At 48.5% G+C, this 20650-nt stretch overlaps 2 protein-coding genes across 3 annotated transcripts in view; one reads left to right on the plus strand and one right to left on the minus strand.

The window, feature by feature from the left end:
* The window catches only part of KRIT1 (KRIT1 ankyrin repeat containing), an 82675-nt gene extending 63401 nt beyond the window's left edge, over nt 1–19274 (minus strand). The window contains exon 1 of one of the 2 annotated variants that reach the window (XM_077490803.1): nt 19122–19274. The gene's annotated coding sequence lies outside the window, so the exon portion shown is untranslated. The remainder of the gene's footprint in view (nt 1–19121) is intronic. The other variant, XM_077490804.1, reaches the window with a different exon arrangement.
* Nucleotides 19275–19753: 479 nt separating this feature from the next.
* The window catches only part of ANKIB1 (ankyrin repeat and IBR domain containing 1), a 256563-nt gene continuing 255666 nt past the window's right edge, over nt 19754–20650 (plus strand). Inside the window, exon 1 of the mRNA XM_077490802.1 lies at nt 19754–20080. The gene's annotated coding sequence lies outside the window, so the exon portion shown is untranslated. The remainder of the gene's footprint in view (nt 20081–20650) is intronic.

Raw genomic sequence — 20650 nt, forward strand, 5'->3', positions numbered from 1 at the left:
CGCTATTTTTTTTGTTTATAGCACAAAAAATAAAAACCGCAGAAGTGATCAAATACCACCAAAAGAAAGCTAAATTTGTGAGAAAATCGCATTGGGTATAGTGTCACATGACCGCGCAATTGTCAGTTAAAGCGACAAAGTGCCAAATCGCAAAAAATTGCCTGGTTATTGAGCAGCCAGATCTTCCGGGGCTGAAGTGGTTAAGACACTTTTACAGTGGGGTGCCATTGTTGCAACAAATGCATAAATACTACCACATTGGTGATAAGGTAAGAGGAGATAAATAAATCCTCCGCATGATCGAGTAAATTGCCGATTTCTTTGAGACAATTATGGGACAAAAATGTTTTACCGCACATAGTAAAATGACGTCCTTGTATTTGTGTGGGGATATCTGAATGATGCCTGCAGCTAGAGGGATCATTCAGATATCATTTCCAGCCGGTGATTCTGTGCACCATAAGAACGATCGTAGCAGCAGTTCTGCCGTTTGATCGCTCTTATAGGCAACGCCCCCTAGCATTAACCCATATTAAAAATATGTAGAGGAATACATATATTGGTTTAAACTGATGAAGAAAATAGGATTTTTGTACACAGCTCCATTAATCTTGACCGTAGGGTTATTACGCCACCTTCAGGAGAGGACTAGGCAGAACATGTAATACATGTAAAAAAAACAGAACTTTACAGTTCCGCCCAGAGGGTGGTCCCTCTGGTAATAACCCCTCAGCCTGTTTCCTGCAGCTCAGTATGTCAGCAAGCAGTATAACGTAAACCAATAGGAGCGAAGGGTGCTGTGTCCGTCAATGAACTTCAGAGAAAAGGATTTTTACGGGGAGTACAAAAATCCTATTTTCTCTTTTGTTCATTGACGGACACAGCTCCAGTAATCTTGACAGTAGGGACGTCCCCAAGCAGTGTCAGATCGAGGGGTGGGAACAGAAACATAACTTCACCCACAACCAGAGGTGCTCCCTAACAGGGGAGTGACCATCTGAACCAACCACATCAGAACTTGTGGTCAACGTATGCATCAGAGTGCATTAACATTCAAAAAGGTAACTTTTCTCTTAACAGAAGAAGAAAAAGTGTAAAATTGCAACACTCCACGGCTGCCTGCAAAACTTTGCGGCCAAAGCAAGCATCAGAAGATGCACTTACATCCACTTTGTATAACTTTGTAAAAGTGTGAACGGATGACCAAGAGGTCCCAATTGCCCTGGTGGAATAGGCCGTGACAGGAAAGGGGGGCACCTGCCCCTTCAAGGCGTAAGCCTGGATCACGATCTGTCTGATCCACCTGGAAATGGTGGACGACGAGACCGCCAGTCCTGTTTTCGGACCAGCTACCGAAACAAACAGAGATTCTGACTTCCGGAAGGGAGCCGTGGCAGACAGACAGATATACCCTTAGAGCCCAGACCAGGTAATGGAGGGCCACCTACTTAGGGTGTGTCAGTTTAGGACACAGAGATGGTAATACGTCTTCATTGAGGTGAAAAGCCGAAAAACACCTTTGGTAGAAAAGAAGGTTGCGGATGTAACACCGTCCCTGTGGATAACAAGATAGGGCGACTTGCAAGACAAGGCCGCCAGCTCCGAGACCCTCCTGGCCGATGTAATGGCCACTAGGAAAACCACTTTCTGAGAAAGAGTCAACAAGGGAATTTCCCTTATGTTCTCAAACGGCGGTTTCTGAAGCGCCGATAGCATCAGGTTCAGATCCCACGGAAGCAAGGGTGGACACACCGGAGGGACTACATGCCAGATCCTTGTACAAAAGGTTCTCACTAGAGTGTGAGACGCCAGGGGTCATTGGAAAAGGACAGCCAAGGCTGATATCTGTCCCTTCATGGTGCTGAACAGCAGGATCCTGGAAACGGAATAAGTGCGCGGATGCCACCCCATCTCCTCACACATGAAGATATAAGCCCTTCCATGTACGATGGTATATCTTCCGAGAAGAAGATTTTCGTGCCCTCAACATAGTTGAAATCACAGAGTCAGACAGGTCTTGGTTCCTTAGCACCTGGCTTTCAACAGCCATGCCGTTAAAACCAGCGACGGTAAAGTAGGATGGAGAATCAGACCTTAAGACAGAAGGTCTTCTCGCATCAGTAACCGCCAGGGAGCGTCCGCCACCAGGCGTACTAGGTCGGCGTACCAAGGACGCCAAGGCCAATCTAGGGCAATCAGTATCACAGTTTTAGCAGAGGATCTGTCGGTACTGTCCCCACTGAGCCACTAATGCGTCTGATGTGTCCGCCCAAGGATCTCTTGTCCTGGATATGAAATTTCTGCACCTTTTCGATTGAGCCGAGAGGCCAGGAGATCCACATCTGGTGTGCCCCACCGCAGGCAAAGAAACCCTAACACCTCTGGATGCAACGACCACTCTCCTGGGTCCAGCATCTGGCGACTTAGTCTGCCTGCCAGTTTTATACTCCTGGGATGTATATGGCCGACAGGGCCGGTACATGCCACTCTGCCCACTGAAGGATGTGAGCGACCTCCCGTGTTGCAGCCGAGCTTCTTGTTCCTCCCGGATGGTTGACACATGCCCCCGCTGTGGCGTTGTCTGACTGGATCCTGATCGGACACCCTCGGAGTCTCATCGACCATGCAGAGGCATAGCCTGATCGCTCAAAGTTCGAGCACATTGATCGGCAACTTGGATTCCTCCCTCGACCAGAGGTCCTGGGCACTCCCAGTACTCCACCCCAGCCGGTCAGGCTGGCGTCCGCTGTGATCACTGTCCAATGCAGAGGCAGGAACGACTTCCCGGACCGAAGGGCCGGAGATCTCAGCCACCAGTGAAAGAAATCCCTGACCAACTGGCTCATCTGAATCTGTCGATCCAGGGATAACGGAGATTTGTCCTATTTTGTCAATATCTCCTTCTGCAAGACTCTGGCGTGAAATTGGACATACAGTACTGCCTCGAAGGAGGCCACCATGAGGCCCAGGACTCGCATGCAGAAGTGCAGTGACGACCACCTGCGGTTCATCAACATCTTCACCGCAGCTCTGAGAGTCTGCAGTTTGCCTGAAGGGAGAAACACTCTTGCTTCCACGGAGTCCAGCAGTAAGCATAGGTACTCCAGGCACCAAGTCGACACAAGAACCGACTTTTTGAGGTTCAACACCCACCCAAATTCCTGCAGGGGTTGCATGGTGATCGCCACATCCTCCCTTAATTCTGAGGCAGAAGCGGCTCTCAGAAGGAGATTGTCTAGGTAACCCACGATTGCGATCCCGCATTGTCGCAACAATGCCAAAATTGGAGCCAATACCTTGGCAAAGACTAGGGGTGCTGAAGCCAAGCCAAAGGGGAGAGCCACAAACTGGTAGTGGTCTTCCCCTACTACAAACTGCAGAAACCTCGGATGCCGGAGGCATATGGGTATGTGCAAGTGCGCGTCCTGGATGTCCAAAGATGCCAGGGAGTCCCCCTGATGGAGTGCAGCGACTATGGAGCGAACTGATACCATTCTGATCCTCTGTACTTTCACAAAGCAATTGAGGGCTTTCAGGTCCAAGATTGGACGTACCCCTTCTTTTTTGGGGGACTACAAACAAATTGGAATCAAACCCCTGAAACCTTTCCGATTCTGGAACAGGTACTAACATCCCGCGGCTTAGCAGGTCCCTTACTGCCACAAACAGGGCCTTCCGGCGAGTCGGGAGTAAGGGCATGCTGGAGGGGAAAAATCTGTTTGGTGGCCAAGAGAGGAACTCTACTTTGTAGCCCAATGAAATCAGTTCGCAGGCCCATTGGTTGGACAGCTGAGAGGCCCACCGGGCTGCAAACTCCCGAAGGCAACCCCCCGACTCGGGTGACGGGCGGGGGCAAACCTTTACGTGGTAGCACTTTTGCTCACAGGCTTGTTAGTCCAGGGATGCTTCTGTCCCTCAGTAGTCGCCCTGTCGGACTGGGAGCGTTTTGCTGAAGTCCCGGGTGGGCAAAAAAGCCTCTTTTGAGCGGAAAATTAGGGCCCTTGCCTGCAGCATGGCACCTTACTCTTCCTGGACTGTGGGAGCAAAGTGCTCTTCCCACCTGTGACATTCTTAATAATGTCATCCAGCGAGGCTCCAAACAGCCGCTCACCAAGGAAGGTTAAATCCGTCAAGGCTTTTTTTTTTTTTTTAGATGCCTGGTTCCGAAGACCAGCATTTCAGCCAAATCAGGTGCAGCAGCACCACTGCTGAAACTGACGCTCTGGAGAGCAAGGGAAGCATATCCAGGGCCGCGTCACAGACGTACTTAAGGCCGTGCACTAACTAGTCTGCTAGTTCCACGCAGACAGGAGAGGCCTGCTGCCTCTCCAATTCACGGTGCAATCGTTTTGCCCACTCAGTAAGTGTCTGCGACACAAGTGCTGTGGCCAGTACTGGTCGTATCGCTGACCCCGCCACCTCAAACAGGGAACGGGCCACTGCCGCAGCCTTCCTGTCGGTAGGGTCCTTAAATACAGGAGTCCCTTCTACCGGAATTGTGGTTACTTTGTTTAACCTGGAGACTGGGGGGTCCACGACCGGGGGAGCTGACCATTTCTTAACCACTTAAGGACCGCCGCATGGCAATGTACGTTGGCAGAATGGCACCGACAGGCACAAGCACGTACATGCTTCCCTTCCAGTGGGTGGGGGGTCCGATCGGACCCCCTCCCGCTGGCTGCGGCGGTCTGTTTCGCTTCAGGAGCGATCCGGGATGAGGGGGATGGCCATTGGTTTCTGGCCATCCCCTCTCGATCGCTCCTGGCAAATGAGAAGCTTCCCCCGCCTGTGTAGTGTAAACACAGGCAAGGAGGAAGTGATGTCATTCTCCTCGGGGCGGTCTTTTTGACCGGACTGCGAGGAGAGGACATAGTAAGTGTGCACCAACACTACACTGACAAGTAGGTACACATAGGCACACAAATCCCCCCCCCCCCCGATCACCCCCCCGATCGTCCCCCTCCATGTCACAGTGTCACTGATTGCAGTGATCATTTATTTACTGATCACTGCATTTAGTGTCAGTTGTGACAGTAAAAACTGTCAGGGCAGTTAGTGTTAGGTCCAGGGTAGCCCCCTACCCCCCCAATAAAGGTTTAACCCCCTGATTGCCCCTAGAGTTAACCCTTTCACCCCCTTTTGCCAGTGTCACTAAGCGATCGTTTTTATGATCGCTGCATTAGTGTCACTGGTGCCGCTAGGTAGCTAGTTATTTTTTTAGGTTCACCGCCAGGTTTTTATAGCGCTAGGTACCCCCATATACTACCCAATAATGGTTTTTAACCCCCTGATTGCCCCTAGTTAACCCTTTCACCAGTGATCACCGTATAAGTGTTACTAGTGACTCTGGTTAGTTAGTTTGCTTTTTATAGCATCAGTGCACCCACCATTTATTACCCAATAAAGGTTTAACCCCCTGATCACCCGGCGGATTATATCAATTAGGTTTTAGGGTCAGGGTCTGCGTCGCCCCAGGCAGCGCTAGGTTAGTGCCAGTACCACTAACACCCACGCGCAAAGCATAAACCTCCTGTAGTGGTATAGAATCTGAACAGATCAATATCTGATCTGATCAGATCTATACTAGCGTCCCCAGCAGTTCAGGGTTCCAAAAAAACGCATTGTTAGCGGGATCAGCCCAGATACCTGCTAGCACCTGCGTTTTGCCCCTCTGCCCAGCCCACCCAAGTGCAGTATCGATCGATCACTGTCACTTACAAAACACTAAAGACATAACTGCAGCGTTCACAGAGTCAGGCCTGATCCCTGCGATCGCTAACAGTTTTTTTTGGTAGCGTTTTATATTTAAATCCTGAAGGCAGTGCTTGGTTTACGGGGTCCCGTATGTGGCTAGGCTCCCAAAAAGTCCCCCACGTGTGGTATCCCCATACTCGGGAGAAGCAGCAGAATTTATTTTGGGGTATAATTTCACTTATGCCCATAGCATGTGTGAGCAATATATCATTTAGTGACAACTTTTTGTAAACTTTTTTTTGTGTCATTATTCAATCACTTGGGACAAAAAAAAAAAAAAAAATCAATGAATCAATCAATCAATCATCAAACATGCCCCTCCTTGGGGTGTGTACTGCCCTGCCATTTTAGCACCTCAAGAAATGAGATAGGCAGTCAAATTAAAAGCTGTGTAAATTCCAGAAAATGTACTATAGTTTGTAGACGCTATAACTTTTGCGCAAACCAATAAATATACGCTTGACATTTTTTTTTACTAAAGACAAGTGGCTGAATACATTTTGCCCTAAATGTATGACTAAAATTTAGTTTATTCAATTTTTCTTATAACAAAAAGTAGAAAATATATTTTTTTCCTCGAAATTTTCGTTCTTTTTCCATTTATAATCGGGGAAAAAAAAAAAAAAAAAATAAAAAAAAAAAAATCGCAGAGGCAATCAAATACCATCAAAAGAAAGCTCTATTTGTGGGAAGAAAAGGATGCAAATTTCGTTTGGGTACAACATTGCATGACCGCGCAATTACCAGTTAAAGCAGTGCAGTGCGAAATTGTAAAAAGACTTCTGGTCCTTAGGCTGACAATTGGTCCGGGGCTGAAGGGAATTTTTTTTTAGCACCTTTGCGCCCACACACCGCCTCCACCCTGGCAACAAATGTTTCAAGGCCCGCCGACAAAGCGTCCAAAGGCACTACACTGTTTGCAGAAGAGCTGGTTGCAATGGCAGGGAGATCTGGGGAAGAAACACCAGTTTCTGATGCTATGCTGACCCACCCTGTCTGCCACCCTTGGGGACTTAGGACATGTGCACAATCCCACCTTCCTAGCTGCTGCAGACTGAGGTGCCCCCACCGCAGGACTCACCACCTCGACTGAGTGCTGCGCCGTGCTGTTACAAGTGCCTGTGTCCAGTACAGCGCTTTTTTTGCTGTGAGGTACAGGAACCAACGCTGAGGAGAAAAACCGCGATGAGGCTACAAAAAAAAAATGGCCGCTGGGCACCCTGTATAAGGGACAATCACAGGGAAAATTGCTGCCGACCATGCTTTCCACAAACTCACAGAAAATGGCCACAGACTGTACACAGAGAATGAACAGAGATAATGGCGGCAGAGAGCGCTATGGCGGAAACACATACAGAGCCCATAGACACCAGCAGAGAGACCACAGGCAGCCAGCGCAGCTCCCCATCCAGGATCAGAGTTCCCCGGAGGACCCTGGGCTCAGGTACAAACGCCGCTCAGCAGCCCAGTCATGCAGCATCCCCCACAGGGGAGGGGGGGTAAAGTAGGGACAGGGAGAGAAGAGAGGGACCCTCTAATCGGCCTTCCAGGAAATGCCCAGCTGCTCAATCCCACCGAGGCAGGAAGAGCTGTACTTACCATCCGGACGAGCTGGGGACATTCTATCACAGACCCACACCGGAGCAGTATGGGGTGGTTGCGGGCCACAGCACAGTGTGACAAAGACATCGGTAGTCCGGTCATATGTGTGCCCTGGAGCGTTGAGCTCACCGGCCTCCCCCTGGAGCCTGAGGGGCATGTCGTGGCTAAGGTCTGAACACGCTTGAGAGCCAGGCTGGGGAACAAGGATCTAGATTATCCAGCCTGTCACCCAGCCAGCTGTTGATAGCAGATCACAGGATCTTAAAATCTTATGCAAAAGGCAAAAATCTAGAAAAAATCCCCAGGACCGATGGTCCCGGCAGGGAGCCTAGGTCCTTCTCTTTTACTAGGCAGGAAAAAACTGAGTTGCAGGAAGCAGGCTGGAATGGTTATTAACAAAGTGACCACCCCCTGGGCGGAACTGTAAAGTTCTGTTGTTTTCACATGTATTACATGTTCTGCCTAGTCCTTTCCTGAAGGTAGCGTAATAACCCTTCAGTCAAGATTACTGGAGCTGTGTCCCTCAATGAACGAAAGAGAATTTTTATTTTTTTAAACATTTTTGGGGACATTTATTATAGCAAAAAGTAAAAAAAATAAAATAATTTAATTTTATTTATTTTTTTTATAATTGTTGTCCTTTTTTTGTTTATAAAAACGCAAAAAAATTAAAACCACATAGGTGATCAAATACCACCAAAATAAAATTCTGTATGTGTGTGTGTGGGGGGGGGGGGGGGGGGGGGAAATTTTGTTTGGGTACAACGTCGCACAACGTGCAATTGTCAGAGCGACGCAGTTCCAAATTGTAAAAGATGTTCTGGTCAGGAAGGGGGTAAAATCTTCTGGGGCTGGGTTCACAGATTAGCTGTATGCGGCTCCCAGTAGGGGTCTGGTGTGCCCTGGTTCACTGTTTCAGGTCCGATTTCAGCCCGAATTCGGACCTAAAATGGACCAAAAGACGCACAGCATTTTTCTGCAAAATGCACCAGACCTGCTGCAGAGATATGTGAACAGACTCCATAAAGAGCCGGTCAAAATCTCCTGCTATTGAGAATCGGATTCTCGCATCCAATTCACAATGGTGTAAACTAGGTGTGCAACGGATCGTAATCAATCTATGATCCCAACGGGTCAACCTGTTCGGATCGGCACACCCCGCGATCCGCACCGCTGCCTTGGCCTTAGGAAAGGCCGCGGCTTTGGCCTAGCTCCGGAGCGGCGGCCATCTTGGTACACCCAGCGGCCGTTTACAATGTGATCGCTCTGTCAAATGACGGAGCGATCACTTGTAAACAAACCGGCGTCATTTCATGACGCCGATTCCTCTCTGCCCTCTGTGTACTGATCTGTACAGTGGAGGGGAGAAATCGGATGGCAGCAGCGCTGTGGGCTGGAACTGTAGTGCCCACAGCGCTGCTCTGTGACAATTGCAGTCACATCCATCCATGCTCAGCCATTCTGCCAATACTCTGCCAATACTCTGCCATACCCGGCGATACCCAGCCAACCAGCCATGCTCAGCCAATATTACAGTGGGGAGATGACGTGGATATTACAGTGGGGACTATATGGTGGTGTAATTTTCACAGGTTTTTGCAAATTCAATTATTATTTGCTGATCCGAAAAATGATCCAATCCATGACTCTGATCCGAAGAACAATCCGATACGCGAGTTTTTTGAGCCGTTGCACCCCTAGTGTAAACCCGGCCTAAAGGAAATCAAACAACAAATAGTTTGCTAGTATGTATCCAGCTTTACTGCTGTTCAGGGGCTCTGGGCTTCAGCAAAATGGCCGCCTCCAGCAAGAAGAAACAGGAGCAATGATGGAAGCAATTTACAGCACACACTAAACTACAAGTACCATCATGCCTCTGCCTGTGGGAGTCATGCTTGTAACTGTCAGCCTTGAAATGCCTCATGGGACTTGTAGTTTCGCAACAGCTGGAGAGCCGCCAGTTTGAGACCCCTGAATTAAACCCTCCTATAGAGCCAAGGCATCTGCTTCTGTTTGCTCTGCAACTGCCATGGTGCTGCACAATGTGATCAATTATGGCACCAGCTATTTGATGGTTTGACAGTTTGGCTGAGGACACAAGCAAAAGTCACAGTTAATCCTAGAATTCCAGGACTTTTTTTTGAAACAGTTAAATCAATGGGTTTAATTCCACTTTATAAAATTTACAGCCGTTAGGGGCTCTGAGCTTCAGCAAAATGGCAGCCCGCAGCAAGAAGAAACAGGAATAATACTGGAGGCGATTTACAGCACATTGACTTTGGTAGCATAATTATGTAGAATGTATGCTCCTTGCTAAAGAACATTATTTTTTTAAATTTAATTTTGTTTTTAATCACGTTATTGGTAAAGTTCCACTTTAACGGTTTAAAACAAAACAAAAAAAACGGCTACATTTCCAGTATGTCAGGACTGCTAAGGCTTCATATACACGGCACTTTGTTTAACCCAGGGCTCGACAAACCCCAGGCGCCAGGTCGCCAATGCGACCAGAAATCACGACCTGGCGCCTAAGCTGCCACCAGCCGACTCACTATCGATGCCCCAGACATGCAGCAGCATTAACACTGACTGCCGTCCTCCTCCCTCCTTCACACTCTGCAGCACCGCGCTGTGTGTGAAACTGACACGCAATGGAGAGAGGAGGATCTGTCAGCCTGATGTCGGGGTGGGCGGGAACCGGCCGGGGTGGGGGCGGGACCCAGCAAGCTATCAAACACCAGCCAATGGGATCTGGGCGGGCCGCTACGTGTATGTGGCCCGCCCCTTTTCTTAAGCAGCCCAATCGTTGGCTGGTGTTCGATAGCTGCTGAGTCCCGCCCACCTCGGCCGGGTCCCGCCCACCCCGGCATCAGGCTGAAAGCTGACATATCCACCTCTCTGTTACCTGTCAGTTTCACACCCCGGCAGGGTCCCGCCAGCTCCTCTGTTACATTTCAGTAACAGAGTGCTCCGTGTGAAACCTGCCAGTGCCAATCAGTGCCACCTGCCACCAATCAGTGCCTACCAGTGCCACCTCCAATCAATACCACCTGCAACCAACCAGTGCCACCTGCCAGCGCCAACCAGTGCCACCGCCAATCAATACCACCTGCCACCGCCAACCAGTGCCACCGCCAATCAGTGCCACCTGCTAGTGCCAACCAGTTCCACCGCCAATCATTACCACCTGCAACCATCACCCAGTGCCACCTGCCACCACCCAGTGCCAATCAGTGCCACCTGCCAGTGCCACCCGCCACCGCCAGTCAGTGCCACCTGCCACCGCCTATCAGTACCAGTGCCACCGCCTACCAATGCCACCACCAACCAGTGCCACGGCCAATCAGTGCTACCTGCCAACACCAACCAGTGCCACCGCCAATCAGTGCCATCTGCCAGTGACAACTAGTGCCATCGCCAACCAGGGCCACCTGCCATCGCCAACCAGGGCCACCTGCCAGTTCCAAACCAGTGTCACCTGCCAGTTCCAAACCAATGTCACCTGCCAGTTCCAAACCAGTGTCACCTGTCGGTGCCATCTGGCAGTTCCACGTGCCTTCCAGTGGCAACCAGTGCCAGCCAGTTCCATCTGTTGCCAGCCTTACTCTTTCTGGTCAGCCCATACCCCTCAGCTTTTCAATGGAGTTATTGACTGGGTGCTCCATTGTGAGTTAGGGATAGGGGGTGAAAATGAGTGGCCTTACCCCGGGAGCTGAAAAAAAAAAAACTGGCTCCTAACTTTTTTAACTGGCTCCTAAATTCAAAGCAAATTTGTCAACCCCTGGTTTAACCTCTCCTGAACGATTTTAACTTGACAGCTAGAAACTGACGTCCAAAAAGTTTGTTTAGGCACGTTTGCATCTAGAAGCGCAAAAAATAAAAAAATAAAAATAAAAAAGTATTTATCATTTATAGTTGTTTCTAGGCAGTTGCGTTTAGAGGCCTTTTTTTTGGAACGCAAAAAAAAATAAAATAAGTTCAGGGCAGATGTTCAGATGCATTTAAAATGCCAAATGCCTGCAACAGCCTGTTTTTCATTTTAAAGAAAAAAACTTTTTTTTTTTTAAATGCTTCTAGACGCAAACGTGCCATGGATAAACTGATGTTTTTTTTAGACATCGGTTTCTAGCTGTCAAGTTAAATCGTTCAGGAGATTTTAAACATGAAGCCTAAAATGAAAAAAAAAAAAAAAAAAAAAAAAAAAAGAGAGAACCTCTAATATTATATACCAGGGGTGCCCAACCAGTCTGATGTGGCCCGCGACCTCCTGCTCTGGGATGGCTGGTTGGCAAGTCCAGATCGCGAATTCCAGGGCATCAGTGTTGTGAATGAAGCGGTAGAAGTGGCTGCGTAACAGAGCCACATGAGATGATGCTTCCTGTATAGCGCCACCTCCTGTCACAGGCGGAGTGATACCAAACGCACTAAAAGCAAAAGCTGGCGATACCTGAATTGAAGACTGTTATTAAAAGGTACGTTTAATGCTATAATCACAGTGTATATATGGGCATATCTGTTCTGCAGTGGCTACCGAACTGATCCGCAGGTGCAGTGCACCTACAAATTACCTGCACTGAGCCATAGACCTCTGTTATTACCTGCGGGTTTGGTGCACTTTCAGAAAATGCACCACACCTGCAGGATATAATAGAATTCTATGGCAAAGTGCAGCTAACCCACAGGAAAGCCAGAGGTGCACTGCTCTGGATAAACCACATCACATCAGTGTGAAAGCAGCCTTAGGCCCCTTTCACACGATCGGTCCGACCCAATCAGACCCTCCATTTGCCTCTATGGAGCGGAAAATGTAAACAGACTTGTGTCCGTTTACACCTGCCTACCTTCAATCTGATCCGCTAAAAGAAAAAAAAAAAAAAAAAAAACAGAAGGGGATCTGTCCCCTTCCATCTGGGCGGATCTGAGGGCCCATAGAGTAGAGTGGGCTGTATCTGTGTCCGCTCTGCATATGCGGATTGTACACGGACCTGTCATTCGCCCACTCCGCTCATTGTGGCCTGCGACCAGTTACCAAGTCACTTAAGTGGACCTTGCTCTTCAAAAGGTTGGGCACCCCTGGTGTATACTGTATCTCTCCTGTATCTCTCTGGTGATTGGCTTTTCCCTAATCGCGTCTGACAGTTATCAGTGCAGCCCCCCCTCGGATGCCCACACTGGACCACCAGGGAAGCCGCCAGGACCACAAGGGAAGCCCCCTGCATGGGGGTGGCCAGGTACATCCCCCATGGCCATCCACATGTGAAAAATGATGTCCAACATATGTCAGTGCCCACAAATGGACACTGACTGGCACCTCTGTGGCACAATAAAAACCGATGCCCAGCAATGCCACCCAGTGTCAGTGCCACCCATCAGTGCCTATCCATGCCACCCATAAGTACTCAGCGCAGGGGTTGACAAATTTGCTTGGAATCTAGGAGCCAGCTAAAAAAGTTAGGAGCCAGGTCCGTGACGGCGACCTGTCCCTGGCCTGACATGGAGTGAGGGAAAGGTAGCCCCCACCCCCCACCTGTCTCCAAGTCATTGCCCATAGCTCTTAGAGGGACATTTTATTTATTTTATTTTTTTCAAATGACGATTTTTTTTTAAATTGCATTTTAGTGTAAATATGAGATGTGAGGTCTCTCTGACCCCAGATCTCATATATAAGAGGTCCTGTCATGCTTTTTTCTTTCTATTACAAGGGATTTTTACATTCCTTGTAATAGGAATAAAAGTGACACACATTTTTTTTTTAAAAGAACAGTGAAAAAAATAAAAATTAAAGTTAAAATAAGAAAAAAAATTATAATTTTAAATGTGCCCTGTCCCGCCAAGCTTGCGTGCAGAAACGAACGCATATATGAAAACGGTGTTCAAACCACACGTGAGGTATCGCTGCGATCGGTAGAGTGAGCAATAATTCTAGCCCTAGACCTCCACTGTAACTTAAAACGTGCAACCTGTAGAATTTTTTAAACGTCGCCTATGGAGATTTTAAAGGGTAAAAGTTTGTCGCCATTCCATGAGTGGCCGCAATTTTGAAGCGTGACATGTTGGGTATCGATTTACTCGGCGTAACATTATCTTTCACAATATAAAAAAAAATTGGGCTAACTTTACTGTTGTCTTTTTTTTTATTAAATTATTTTTCCCCAAAAAAGTGCGCTTGTAAGTCCGCTGTGCAAATACGGTGTGACAGACAGTATTGCAACGACCACCACAAGAGGGCGCCAGATTCCAGAAGGAACCATAGGACCACAGAAGGCCTCAAAGCCGCGGGCTCAATTACCGGCCACGCGGCCCAACGCGATCACGCCGGGGGGGGGGGGGGGGGGGGTCCACGGAGACAGGATACCCCCAGCTGTGCTGCCCCAGGAGCCAGGTCGCCAATTCTAGTCCCAAACGCGTCCTGGCGCCCGGGTTTTGCTGAACCATATCCGTGCCCGTCAGTGCAGCCATATCCGTGCCCGTCAGTGCAGAAAACTTATTTACAATTTTTTTTAAACAGAAACAAAGAAAAACTTTTTTTTTTTTTTTTTTTTTTAATTTTCATTTTTTTAAATTGGATTTGCTGCGCAAAAAATAAAAACCGCAGAGGTGAAAATACCACCAAAAGAAACCTCCATTTGTGAGAACAAAATGATAAAAAATGTAATTTGGGTACAGCGTTGCATGACCGCGCAATTGATATTCAATTTGCGACAGCACTGAAAGCTCAAAAGTGGCCTGGGCAGGAAGGTGTCCAAGTGCCTGCCTGGTATTGAAGTGGTTAAGGTTATTATCAGATTAATCAAAACAATAAATCGGCCAATTAGTCAATAATGAAAATAATCATTAATTGCAGCCCTACATTTTTTTGTGTTCCAAAAAAAAGCTTCTCAACTCAACTGCCTAGAAACGATTATAAACGACCCCCCCATGTACACGTACTGATCACATTTGTTGTGCTCTCAACCAGCCTGTCAAACCATCAAATGGCTGCTTCATAACTGATCACATCTGAAGTACCATGAGAGTTACAGATCAAACAGCCAAAATAACAGCTTCCTTGGCTGTAAAGAATAGGAGGGTTTAGTTCCACTTAAACTATTTTGTGCTGCTGGGAATTTCCTGCAGTCTTGCCTAGGCACGAGTTGTGTAGGGACCTCACCGCCTTTTGACATGTCCATGTTACACATCCCAGGAGGCATTTATTTTGACGGGTGCATGCACTATTTTTCACACTACAGAGAGATGTCAGGTTTTCTCTTACATTATGTTGATGCATTGCTTACTTGGGGAAGTGATGGCACAAAGATGTAATATGGGAAGAAGGCGAGCAGGTAGGAGTGCATTGCACCTAACAGAAACTCTACCCCCTTATCCACACCAATGACGGGGCACTGTCCCTCCCACTGGCACCAATGACTGGGCACTGTCCCTCCCACTGGCACCAATGACTGGGCACTGTCCCTCCCACTTTAACCACTTCAATACAGGACACTAATACCACCTTCCTGCCCAGACCAATTTTCAGCTTTCTCGTGCTTTGAATGCCAATTACTGTCATGCAACACTTTACCCAAAACAATGTTTTTATCATTTTTTTCCCCCACACAAATAAAGCTTTCTTTTGGTGGTATTTAAAGCGGAGGTCCACCCTAAAGTGGACCTTCCGCTCATTGGAACCCTCCCCCCCTCCGGCGCCACAATTGGCACCTTTCAGGGGGGAGGGGGGTACAGATACCTGTACAGTACAGGTATCTGCACCCACTTCCGGTGTAGATTCTGCAGAAGGTACGCCCCTTTCCGCAGAATCTACGCCCCTTTCCGAAGGTCCCCCGCTGCCTGCTGGGAAACACACGGATCCCAGAGACAGCAGGGACCATCCTTAATGCGCAGCACGACTCTCGCATGCGCGGTAGGGAACCGGGAAATGAAGCCGAAAGGCTCCACTTCCTGATTCCCACACCCAAGATGGAGGCTGCAGCACCCGAGAGACGATCGAGAGATCGGCTTCGGGTGCCGACATCGCGGGCGCGCTGGGTGGGTAAGTGTCATTATTTTAAAAGTCAGCAGCTGCAGTATTTGTAGCTGCTGGCTTTAAAAAAAAAAAAAAATAAAATAAAAAACGGCGGACTCCCGCTTTAATCACCACTGGGTTTTTTATTTTTTTTGCGACAAAAAAAAGAAAACATTTTGAAAAAACCCACTTTTTCTGAAAGTTTCTATGATAAAATTTTGCAAATAAGTAATTTTTGTTTATAAATTTGGGCCAAATTTTATACTGCTAAAAATAACCCAAATAAGTGTATATTATTTGCTCTGTATGAAAGTTAGATTCTACAAGCTATGGTGCCAATCATTGAAAATTGATCACACCTGATGTACTCATGGCCTATGCAGTGATGGCGAACCTTGGCACCCCAGATGTTTTGGAACTACATTTCCTATGATGCTCATGCACTCTTCAGTGTGGTTGAGCATCATGGGAAATGTAGTTCCAAAACATCTGGGGTGCCAAGGTTCGCCATCACTGGCCTATGGCCTCTTTCACACGGGACGGATTTGTGATGATCCGCCCCGTGGACATCGGCTTGCTCAGCGGGGATCGCTCCATCGATCCCCGCTGAGCAGGCAGATGACAGGTCTGTCTCTGCACACTGTGCAGGGACCAACCTGTCAGGGCGCCGCTCTCCCTTATGGGAGATCAGGTGACGATGGACCGCAGAGTCCGTCGTCACCCGATCCAATGACGGATGGAAAAGTAGGTTTTTCCTCCGTCACACTTTTTCGGATCGGAGCGGGTCGTATGTTAGCGGACATGTTAGCGGACATGTCACCGCTGACATCCGACGCTCCATAGAGGTCTATGGAGCATCCGTTCAGGTCCGCCTAAAAAAACAAAAACCTGAAAGCCGGACCATTTCTTGAGGCCCTGAAATGTCAGGAAAGTACAAGTACCTCCTTTTTGAAAAGTAGGCATCCAAAGTATTAAGCGGCATAGAGGTTTTTTTTGAAGTTGTCATTTTTCCCCAAAATTTTTGGGAAAATTAAGAATTTTTTAAAAGAAATTTTAAATGCACAATTGTCATAATAACAAGTTATTTCTATCACACAGCAAATGCATACAACAAATTACACCCCAAAATACATTTTGCTCCTCCTCCCGAGTATGATGATACCACGTGTGACTTTTTCACAGCTTGGCCACATACAAAGGCCCAACATTCAGGGAGCGCCATCAGGGGTTCTAGGAGAATAAATTACACCTCTAAATTTCCTAATGACCTATTACACTTTTGAAGGCCCTGGAGCACCAGGACAATGGCATTACCCACAAAATGACCCCATTTTGGAAAGAAAACAACCCAACGTATAATCTATGAGGCATAATGAGTCTTTTGAATGGTTCATTTTTTTTCCCCCCACAAGTCTTCGGAAAACGTGGAAAGAAAATTAAAACTTAAGTTGTCAACTTATATGATATTTCTAACACGTAGCATGTACATAACAAAAATTACCCCCCAAAATATATTCCGCAACTCCTCCCGAGTACGGCGATACCACATGTGAGACTTTTACACAGCCTGGCCACATACAGAGGCCCAACATTGAAGTAGCACCTTCAGGCGTTCTAGGAGCAAAAATTACACATCTCATTTCCTTCCTACCTATTACACTTTTGAAGGTCCTGGAGCACCAGGACAATGGAATTACCCACACAATTACCCTATTTTGGAAAGCAAACACCCCAGCATATATTCTATGAGGCATGGGCTGGTGACAGGTACATTCTGTGACCGGCTGTGATTGGATACAGCTGGTCACGTGGTAAAGAGCCAATTTAATTGTCATACTGGAGGAGTGAATATAAAACGATAAAAAGGTGTAGCGCAATAAATAAAAGTTCATAAACGGGTTGAAATGCAGAATGATATTGTAGTTAAACACCTGGTGACAGATGCAATCGTGAACTAAAACATGACAGTGACAGGTCCTCCACCATTAGAAATGGATACTCTTACCGGGTGTGTTGGACCACTGAATGAACAAATGGTCCGAAGCGCAAGTTCCCACATATGGGGTGAAGATGATGCTTCAATCCAGCGAGATGACAAACCGGAATCATTCATGCAGGTTAAAAGGACAAAAAAAGAAGTGTTCACAGTGTAGACTGTATAGATCGTGGTTTATTCCAAAAATAAAGTGGCTACAATGCCACTATACAAGTATACAAGCGATAAGAAGCACAAATGCCTATTAAGTAAAATCCGTATCGTGATCAATAAAAACAGCGGTATGAGAACTGCACACTAAAACAGATGGATCGCGGGTGATGACCATAGACAGTAGCTCCTCCCCTGTACGCGCGTTATGTCCAGAATGGGCTTTGTCAGTGGTGGGACTTCCCACCGCTGATGAAGTCCATTCTGGATGCAACGTACGTACAGGATAGGAGCTACTTCGTCAACCGTGGGAAGTCCCACCACTGACAAAGTCCATTCTGGACGTAATGTGTGTATGGGGGGAGGATCGCGGGTTATGACCATAGACAGTAGCTCCTCCCCCGTACGCATGTTACGTCCAGAATGGACTTTGTCAGTGGTGCAAGTTCCCACCACTGATGAAGTCCATTCTGGACATAACGTGCGTACGGGGGAGGAGCTACTTCGTCAGCGGTGGGAAGTCCCACCACTGTTGAAGTCCATTCTGGACGCAACGCACGTACGGGGGAGGATTGCGGGTGGTGACCACTGACAAAGACCGTTCTGGACGTAACCTGCGTACGGGGGAGGAGCTACTCTCTATGGTCCATCCATTTTATTGTGCGGTTCTCATACCACTGTTTTTATTGCTCACGTTTCCGATTTGACTTAATAGGCATTTGTGCTTCTTATCGCTTGTATACTGGCATTTTAGCCACTTAATTTTTGGAATGAACCACGATCTATACAGTCTACACTGAGATCGCTTCTTTTTTGTCCTTTTACCCCGCATGAACGATTCCGGTTTGTCATCTCGCCGGATTGGAGCATCATCTTCACCCCATAAGTGGGAACCTGCACTTCTGACCATTTGTTCATTCAGTGGTCCAACACACCCGGTAAGAGTCCATTTCTAATGGTGGAGGACCTGTCACTGTGATGTTTTAGTTCACGATTGCATCTGTCCCCAGGTGTCTACAATATCATTCTGCATTTCAACCCGTTTATGAACTTTTTTCATTGCGCTGCACCGTTTTCTATTCATGTTTGGGGATTTGTGATTTGCCTTTGTGGTGTTTGGCTTGAAAGTCTTTTGTAGTATTTTTCTGTGTGCGCTGATTGCTTCTTATTTCATATCGGAGGAGCGGATCGCAGCTGAACAATGTTGGATCTGCTGGGCAGGAGTGTGATCCCGGGGGGGGGGGGGGGGGGGCTCTGCCCCTTACATTATAATAGGAGGAGGAGGACTCATCTCATCCATCCAAACTATTTGTAGCCAATCAAGCTGGTAGATCTACAGACAAGTGCAGATTGTAATGTGTATGGTGGGTAATAGATATGATTGTACAATTATGTGTATGGTGGGTGATAGATATGATTGTAATGTGTATGGTGGGTGATAGATGAGATTGTACAATCAGATTGTAATGTGTATGGTAGGTGATAGATGAGAGGTGTGGCTAGGTAGATCCCAATGACTGGGGGGGGGGTGAACAGCTTACAGGGGATGACCCCCCCTTGTAGAAGGGGAGGAGTCAGCAGTAAGGGGCGGTAGGTGGGCCCTGCAGGGTGACTTACCTGCCCGCTCAGACTCAGCAGCCGATCGCCTATCCCTGCACCGCCAGCATGTCTTCCCTGGGCGGGGCCATAACAAGGCAAGAGGGCGTGACTCTCTCAAGAATCCGGATCTGCGCGGAAAGGCGAACGAAAGCGAAACCCACCAGTAAGCGCTCAGTGGGCGGAGTCTGGAGGCCGCGGCCGCTTTTTGTGTTTGCTTTTAGTATGAGGGCGTGGCAGTAAAATAAGGGGACTGGGTTATGCAGATCAGGGTGGTCGTCCTCAAAAATGTTGGGAAAAATATGGGCGGGGACTAACGATTTTCCAGCGCTATAGGCGGAGTAATAAGGGAGTTGGGCGGGTCCTGACGATGTTGCTGTGGGCGGGACATTGCGGTAGGCGGGGTCATAGGCATTGCACCTTAGCCGCTGTGTGATTTGGGTGGGGTTATGCCTGACTGGGCGGGGAATAGTACATTACGCTTGTGCGCGAAGGGGGTGGGCGAATAGCGATTTGGGCGGAGCTAAGAACAGTGCTGTCGTCGCGGAAGGCGGGGTTAGCACATGACAGGGCGGGGAGTGGTCCTGTGACAAGGCTGAACTGTTTGGCTAAGCGCTCGCAGGGCGGGGTCCCTGTGGACGGGGTGGAGCTTGGCTCTGTGTTGCTGTGTACAGTCAGCGATGTGGGCGGGGTGTGCTCGGTAGGCGTGGCTCGGTTGGTTTGGGTTTCGGTGGCGGCGGACGGGTGCTCGGTCCGCGGAGGGGGTCGGTGTCAGACGCGGCGGGGGGGCTTCTTCTCCCGGAGCTGCTGAGGATCGCAGGGCGGTAGCAGCGGGCAGAGCGGGTTCCGGGTCGCTGGAGTGGTTCCGGGGGCCTGTGGCTGCCTCTGTCTCCCGGCTGTGCGAGAGAGGGAGGGATGAGCGCCGGACTCCGGAGGAGGATGCCTGGACACCCCGACTCCCTGCATGGACTCCGACCATAGTGAGTACCGCCTCCTCCTCCGGGGGGGCAGTTATCAATACTGGGGAGGCAGTGATCAGTGCTTAGTGATCAATACTGGGGGACAGTGATCAATACTGGGGGACAGTGATCAATTCTTAGTGATCAATACTGGGGGACAGAAATCAGTGCTTGGGGGACAGTGATCAATACTGGGGGACAGTGATCAGTGCTTGGGGGACAGTGATCAATACTGGTGAAGGGGGGTGATCAGTACCTGGTGACTGTTATCAATACTGGGGGGGGGGGGGGGTGGTGATCAATACTGGGGATAATCAGTGCTTGGTGACAGTAATCAATACTGGGGGGGTGGTGATCAGTACCTGGTGACAGTGATCAGTGCCTGGGGGACAGTGATCAATAGGGGGGGTGGTGATCAGTACCTGGTGACAGTAATCAATACTGGGGGGGTGGTGATCAATACCTGGTGACAGTGATCAGTGCCTGGGGGACAGTGATCAATACGGGGGGTGGTGATCAGTACCTGGTGACAGTAATCAATACTGGGGGGGTGGTGATCAGTACCTGGTGACAGTGATCAGTGCCTGGGGG

This window comes from Lithobates pipiens, unplaced genomic scaffold (genome assembly GCF_037356315.1).
Source record: "Lithobates pipiens isolate NorthernLeopardFrog02 unplaced genomic scaffold, aLitPip1_a1.2 Scaffold_19, whole genome shotgun sequence".
In the NCBI taxonomy this organism is placed as follows: Eukaryota; Metazoa; Chordata; class Amphibia; order Anura; family Ranidae; genus Lithobates; species Lithobates pipiens.